The sequence below is a fragment of the Thermobia domestica genome, chromosome 9 (genome assembly GCF_964235325.1).
Source record: "Thermobia domestica chromosome 9, izTheDome1.hap1.1, whole genome shotgun sequence".
NCBI lineage: Eukaryota > Metazoa > Arthropoda > Insecta > Zygentoma > Lepismatidae > Thermobia > Thermobia domestica.
In genome coordinates this window covers 237,228,454-237,234,710 of record NC_137462.1, presented here as the reverse complement: position 1 = coordinate 237,234,710, position 6,257 = coordinate 237,228,454, and positions in this window count along the sequence as shown.

The following is a 6,257-nucleotide window of genomic DNA, read 5'->3' as shown; positions in this document are numbered from 1 at the left end:
AAATTATTGATAGCACATAGCCCTACTATGACCATACTTTTACATAATCACAAAAACCTTTTCGTATGAAAATCTATATATAGAAATCACCAAAATTCATTCGAAACCTTTAAAAATGAAATTTCAAGCTATATGCTCCTGTCTAATACGACCTGTCCATAAGTTCACATGTCCTAATCAATCTGTCGTACCATCATCGCATCAAGGGATTTCCTCCGGATGTACGTGATTGTTGGAAAATCTGTGAAATATGCAGTGTGCGAATTAGATAAGTCATATTGAAGAAGGGGGGGGGGTTAAATTAGGCCAACAGGACTTACAAACTAAAGTTGAAATAATTCAAAATGAGACAATAATGCCTTACCCCCAACATGAGCGTCTCTGGCAAGTTAAAATTGGAGGACGGGGAAGCGGGCAACTAGAATGCTACTAGACCCTAACTAAATTTACGTTAAAATTATCAGTAAAATGTAATTTACTTGAATTATGACTAACTGGATCATGACTAACTGGATTTATTATTTACTAACTGGATCCTCATACTACATTTACCAATATAATCAACAGGTTAACCAAGACGTATATTCGTTTGTATTTGTTGTTGTTTCCGATGGGTACCAAGTCGTGAGCTGCACATGCGACTAATAAAGAATAATGTAAGTTATAAATAGGATTTTACCTTGACTTATAAATATTATAACGAAATTACATTTTTTACATTTTTTTTAAAATTTCTGTTTCTGAAAGTTTCTGAAAGAGGGAACTTTGAAATTCAAATAGATCAAAGATCAGTAAAGGATGCAAACTTGTGTGAAAATTAAATAGATCATCCACCAGCTTATGCTTTCATCGGCGCAAATCTGTCTTCAACATTGGGGGGAGGGGGACGGGTAAGACCGTTCCCATATTATATATATATATATATATATATATATATATATATATATATATATATAGTGGTCGAAGTGAGACGGTATGCAGTGGTATGCCATACCGCCTCTGGTTTTTCAGTGATCAAAACAATATTTAAATAGCTGGTATGTTGAGTCAAAAACATAATGAAACATACTGCCTCTGCTTTTTTTCCACTTCGAACACTATATATATATGTAAGCGATGTTCAAAATATGTATGAAGTTGAAAAACAATGCTGTGAAGAATCAGGAGACATAATTGTCTTCAGTGGCGTATTCAGGAGGCTATTGGGCTCAAGCTCCCCCTGAAATAAATTTGTTAGGTTTTCGCATTCCACGTATTACAACAATAATCCTTCTAACCATTTCTAAGAATGTCATTGACTTTCCATTTTCTTATGCTCTTTGTTCAGAAATAATACTGTACTTGTCAAATTTCATTCTATGTAAGAACTGCGTCCTTTTGTTCTTTCTTTCGTCCTTTCTACTTTTCTGTTTCTTTTTTTGACGTTACTTTCTTTCATTTTGCCTATCATACTTTATCGACCATTGTCACTTGTGATTCAAGTCGGCCGTCATCAGCAACACCAAAACTAAGAGGAGTTGATAAGCGAAACTGGTGTTCCACACCAACTTGCGCGGATATCAACATGACAGGACCTTAGTTATTATGACAAAGAAAAAATTATATCGTTTAGTTATTTTTAAAAGAAGGAAATGTTTGAATTTTAAAAAAAATCAAAACGGGGGAATAATTAGCCCGGGAAATTAGGAAGGCCAAGAGGATGCTTCCTTTTTCTTGTATGAATAGAATAAAGGGTTACATTCACTCCTAAATTTTTGTATCATATCATATAGGATTTATCGGTCTGCAATTCTTGCCATTATAACTTCAATTTATGCATAAATTAAAATATATTTATATAATTCTCAAACTCAGGTGGGCAATTGCCCACTTCCTTCCTTGTGTTGGACATAGCCCCTCGAAACAAAATCCTAAATACGCCATTAGTTGTCTTCAACATTGGAAGGTGGGCATATTTGAGGCTTATTCTAGAGAAGGGAGATGAAACTCATATTACGGTAGATGAATCTGATCAACTGTTGTAGAGTATATTATATATTAGGCGATGTAGATGAAGTAGTAGTACATATCAGTATTACAAATCACTGCCGTGAACACATTCTGAAATCTGAATACATGCATATTTATAATTGGTAGGTTTCTAATTAGGCATCCACAAAGATCCACGTTAAAATTGTTTTATAATAATATAAATAATGACTTCCTCAAAACTATGAAGAAAGAATATCAATTATGTATGACGCAACAATACTCTTTGAGCAAAATGATGATACTCTCAATCAAGGACGCCGATTTCTCTGTAACTTTGTTGGGGGGGGGGGGGCATTCATAAAAAATGCATAAAACAATACATATAACAAGAGAAAATACATATAAAAATACATATTCATAAAAATACAGGGGGTCCACGTGAGCTTTTGGGGGGACCTCTGACTTCCCAGGATCGGCCCCCTTGATCTCAATAACATTAAAGGAATCGTTACAGAAATCAAACGCATGTCATATACTCTTTAGTTAACAGATGTAACCTTAAGATTCTGGAGAAAAATATTCCAGCAATTGAATTCTTTTCTTTGCTTATGAAGCATACAATCTCAAAAGAAAAATTGGGACACGCGGAAATACGTAGCAACAAACCATGGTCCGAACGAACAGAAAAGAGAAAACAAGCAAAATTACGTTGGTTACAAAATCCGAATGAAATAACCACCCAAAATTTCGTAGACATCAGGCGGGAAACTTTCAAAACTTTTAGAACAAAGAAACGCGATTTTTTGAAAGCTAAAATTTAGGAACTTGAAGATAATAGTAAAAATAAAAACATTCTGGACATGTATAAAGGGATCAATGAATTTAAGAAAGGCTATCAACCTCGTGATTATATTAAAGAAAACTGATGGAACAGTTCTCACTGATACAGATAGCATTTTAAAGAGATGGAAAGATTGCTTTAACGATTCGCTTAACATATAGCAAAAACTAATGTACGTGGAGAAAGGGAGTTACACACCGCAGAAACGTATATTCCAGAACCCAACCGAGTAGAAGTAGAAATCGCTATAAAGAAATTAAAGAAACACAAATCTCCGGGTGTAAACGAAATTCCGGCTGAGTTAATTTTAGCTGGAGGCGAAAAATTGTGGAACAAGATACACAAACTCATTCTCCTTATCTACAACAAGAAGAATCGCCACAAGAGTGGAAAGAATCAATCATTGTTCCAATCCACAAGAAAGGCGACAAAACTGACTTACCGAGGCGTCTCTCTTCTGTCAACATCCTATAAAATGCTTTCAAACATTCTATTAGCAAGATTGACCCCACACGCAGATGAAATGATTGAAGATTATCAGTGTGGATTTAGACGAAATCGATCAATTATCGACCAAATATTTACCACTCGCCAAATACTCGAAAAGAAGTGGAAATACAGTAGCCCGGTACATCAACTATTTGTTGATATTAGAAAGGCTTACGACTCGGTTAGGAGAGAAATATTGTACAACGTTCTTACAGAATTTGCAGTACCGAAAAAGCTAATTAAATCTATTAAGGCATGTTTAAATGAATCCCAAAGTAAAGTCCGCGTAGGAAAATTTTTGGCCACGAGCTTTCACGTCGAGAATGGCCTGAAACAAGGAGATGCGTTGTCGCCATTATTATTTAATTTTGTGCTGGAATACGCTATAAGGAAAATCAAAGATAGCAACCAGGGCCTAGAATTGAACGGTATTCACCAGGTTATGGCATATGCTGATAATGTAAAGTTAATAGGGGATGACAGGAGAATAATAGAAAGAAATGCACAGATCTTATTAAACGCTTGCAGGGGCATAGGTTTAGAAGCAAATGCAGAGAAAACTAAATGCATGGAAGTTCGTCAGGACCGTAATACGATAAATTATGGATGCGTTAAATTATTAAATAATTCTTTTGATAAAGTAGATACTTTCAAATATCTAGGATCAATATTAACAGACGAAAATCATATTCACGAAGAAATTAAATGTCGACTAAAAGCAGGGAATTCGTGTTACTGTTCGGTTCAAATCTCATGTCGTCGCAAATTCTGTCGAGGAATTTGAAGCCTAAAATATATAAAACGATAATCATTCCTGATGTTCTGTATGGTTGCGGGAACATGGTCACTTACTCTAAAGGAAGAACATAGACTGAAAGTATTTGAGAACAAGATCGTGAGACGAATATTCGGACCCAAGAGGAACGGGAATGGAGAATGGCGGAACTTCATAACGAGGAACTACATAATTTATACGGTTTACCAAACATTGTTAGGGTCATCAAGTCTAGGAGGCTTAGGTGGGCAGGCCATGTAGCCAGGATGGAAGAAAGTAGGATCGCTTTCAAAGTGTTAGCGGTAAGACCAATCGGAAAACGACCATTAGGAAGACCTAGGCGCAGATGGGAGGACAATATTAAGATGGATCTCCCAAAAATAGGAATACAAAGTAGAAACTTGATCCAGTTGACTAAGGATAGAAGTCAGTGAAGAGCTTTTGTGAACGCGGCATTTAACCTCCGGGTTCCATAGGCTATAGAGTTAGCTAGCTTACGAAGCATGAGTAAATGCCTAGGCTGATACTACAAATAGATTAAATTCCTATTTACTGAAAAGATGGGTTCTACTGAAATTGGATAGTCTGTATATTCTTCGTGTGCTAGGGCCTAGGGGAGAAAAGGAGAGAAGATTTCATATCAGGTTACGTCACGCACAGTCGCACGCCTTCATTTTTATTAAAAATCAAAAAGCCAAGAGAAACAAATTTCATCTCACTTTCCTTTGTGGCAATCGGACACAAATCATCACACTTTTCTGCAAAAAGCACTTTTCAAATCGGATTATTGGGAGAGCCTCCAGTTCCAATGTTGGGGAGGACATGTCTCCCCATTTCCCCGGAATTTTTGCCCGTACCTACAGCTGAGACAACTTTTCAGCATGAGGAGAGGGGGTATATTCTCCTCTGGCATCACAGGCGTGCGCAACGTGGGTGCCATGGGTGCCTTAGCACTCCCATTAGACAAACTTTTTTTATGTAGAATTATTACAAACTGAGAAGAGATTACGTGTTAATTATTTCCCGTCTGCATGTGTGCCATGCGTCGCCGACACAGCGTCGGATGCAATGATGCTATCTTTTCATAGGGGAAAGGGGGGGGACGACATTCCATATGGTGGTACTTTAGATCTGGCACCCACATTCCCAATGTCCTGCGCACGCTAGTGTCTGGCATTTATTGCAATTTGTGCCCAACTAGCAGAAGTGGAATTAATACATATTGATGAGACTACTAAATGCACTACAGCACGAAGTTCAGTTTGAAATACTACAGATTACGATTCTTTTTTAAAAATGGAAAAGCCAAGAGAAATCAATTTCATCTTACATTTCTTTGTGGCTGTAGGACACAAATCATCAAGCTTATCCCAGAAAGCACTTTTAAAGTCAGATTATTGCGGGGGACTGTCCCCCCAGGTGTAACATTGGGGGGACATGTCCCCCTCGTCTCCCCTGGGATTTGCGCCAGTGTATACTTTCTCTAAGTACCAGACGTATTGTTTGGAACCGAAAATGTGAGTTTTAGATCCTTGCACTTAGGTTTAATGCAGAAGCGATAAAATCTCTTAACACACCCATTCACCATAATTTTCTTCCACTACTACTACAAATTTAAGTTCACGTACAATATGTTTTAGGTAGCTCCTTTGTCTTGACATAGGAATTATACTCTTAATACCTCTTAATACTATCCATTAATTTATTCCTTCTGTGCCTTCCTTGTTTTTCTTCTACCATACCTGCTACATACCATTCGGAATATAATTTATTCTCCAAAAATATCTTAATAAATTCTTAATTACTTCTATTTATATTCTTTTTACTCATTATTCCCAATGTACCTCATTGGTTCATTATTCCAAATTTTAAGTTCACCTCAAAGTACAAATTTCGAGAACTCGAGTATTTTGTGCTGTCTTCTCGTAATGCAACGTTTCTGCTTCTTACAACGCAATACTCTTCATCCCAGTCTTTTCTATAATTCTTCATTCAATGACTCACACAGTATGCTTTTCATCAGAATCATCTTACCCGGTGGGGATACTTCAGTTGATTTCTTTGGGGGGGGGGGACAAAATGTGATTGGGAGGGAAAATCCCCCTCATCCCTCCCGATGATTCGCACCCTGGAAATATGAGTTCGATCATGAATGGACGGAGGGTCTGCAAAGAAGAAATA